At 41.0% G+C, this 2,116-nt stretch overlaps 1 pseudogene; it reads right to left on the reverse strand.

The window, feature by feature from the left end:
* Positions 1 to 434: 434 nt before the first annotated feature.
* On the reverse strand, positions 435 to 1,608 carry Rfc4-ps2 (replication factor C subunit 4, pseudogene 2; annotated as a pseudogene).
* Between the last annotated feature and the right edge of the window lie 508 nt (positions 1,609 to 2,116).

Here is a 2,116-nt window from a genome sequence, read left to right on the forward strand (position 1 = left end):
TCATAGACAGCTGGTGTGATCAGGCTGAGCACTACTTCTCCATGAGAATTTTACTCAACCCAGGCAGACTAAGAAGAGACTGCAATTGCATTTTTATGCTCTATCATGTTAGACTTAGAACGATAAACAACATTGTCCATCCAGAGTAAGCTACAAGAGACAACTGGGAGGAGATGGAGAGAAATCCATTTATATTTTAAAAAGTATTTGGATTCATTCATTAATTTTGTTGTTTTTAATTTCTTAGATGTGGCCTTGATGTTTTCTTGTCTGTGATGGTTTTTATTGTTTTTGCCCTACATGTTATTTCTTCTTCTCCTATACCATAAAGTTTCCCACTCTTTCTTATGTTCCTCTAGCTTCCTCCTCCTCTTCCCCTCTCTCCTTTTCTTCTTTTTTAATAAGTGGTTTGGTCATTTATTTACTTCTAGTCATCATACAAAGGAAGAATACAGATCTTTAACAATTCTTGTCAGTTGCTGCATCACAGCTGCACAGAGGCTCATCAGCTGCAGGTGCTCATCTGCACCATCTGCTAAACACTTACCCACCTCGGCAAGTTTTTCTGTAACAATTCTTGTCAGTTGATGTATCACAGCTGCACAGAGGCTCATCAGCTGCAGGTGCTCATCTGTACCATTTGCTAAACACTTATCCACCTCGGCAAGTTTTTCTGTAATAACGGACTTCCGTTCATCAGACAGATTTTCATTTTCTATGATTGAATCATGAAGCTGGTTGACAAACTGAGTGACTGTGTGCCCTTCGTCTATTAGGTTCTTTTCCACAGCTTCTAGTTTGTTAAAAGAGGCTGTGTGACATGCAGTGACCCTCAATGGTTGCAGCTGGTATTACCTCAGCAATGTCTGTGATCACATCTGAGATTTCCTTTCCACCTGCTGGTCGAGTTGCACTTTGAAGAAATGTAATGGCTTCCATAAGTCTCCTTCTGATATTGTAACAAGATAAGCTATTTCCTCATCGCCAATTTTGACATTTTCCTTCTCAGCAATATCTAATAATCGCTTCTCTTGAATTTTATCTGACAGAGGCTTGAAGTGGAATTTTGACAATCTAGAAGTGAGGGGTTCAATTATTCAGCTGACATAGTTACAGATGAGGCAGAATCTGGTTGTTTTAGACTCTTTTTCCATGGTTCGTCTTAAAGCTGCCTGACCAGCTGAAGTTATAGAATCTGCTTCATTCAGAATTACAATCTTAAAGGAAGGTCATGGTTTCCCATCTGAACGACTTCCTTTCACTTTCTCTTGGACTACTTGTATTCCACATTCATCAGATACATTTAACTCAACGACTCCTAATCGAAAGAGTTCAAGCCCAAAGAGCTCTCTAGCTGCTGGCAAAATGGTGGATGTTTGCCAGTTCCAGGTGGCCCATAGAACAAGAGATTAGGAAGATCAGCTCTTTCTAAAGGCTTTTTCAGCACTGCAACCACTTCTTCCACACACTTTGGACATTATTTTTCCACCCAAGGAACTGGTTTGACTTTCTTGGTTTCTCCACTGCTTCCTGCAGAAGAAGATATGCCCCGTTCTTGGTCAAGTGTGGTTTGGCATGGACAGATGTGCCTTTCAGAAATGCTTGCATGGTTTCTTCTCAGTTGTTGCCGTCTCCTGGGTGCCGCGGTTCCCCCTTTTCTTCATTTTATCTTGGAGATGTGTTGCCAAGCCTAGCTTGTTGAGTCTGCCAGAGCCCAGGCTTAGACCTAAAACCTCAAGCAACACAATCATGTGTCCAGCACCAACTGGAAAGCATAAACTGATAATAATTTATTCCTAATGTTAAAATATACCAACCATCTGTAGTCTTAGCAAAGTGTATTAGAAACATGGGCTTTTGAGAGTATCAAAATCATATTTAAAAAAGCCAAGCCTCCAAAATCTTCAAACATACCAGCCCAACAAAAGGTATAATATGTACCTTCTTCCGGCTTCCTATGAAAGACAGCAATAATGAGATGGTGGAAGCTCCACCCACTTTCCCCATCTGACCATCTCAGAGAATTCCTGACTATCCTGGGGACTTCAGATTAGCCTGGTCCTGACTGCTTGGCACATACCACTTGGATTGCTGTCTATCTATTAACCCACAGTCA

This window comes from Rattus norvegicus, chromosome 7 (assembly GCF_036323735.1).
Source record: "Rattus norvegicus strain BN/NHsdMcwi chromosome 7, GRCr8, whole genome shotgun sequence".
NCBI classification, from domain to species: Eukaryota; Metazoa; Chordata; class Mammalia; order Rodentia; family Muridae; genus Rattus; species Rattus norvegicus.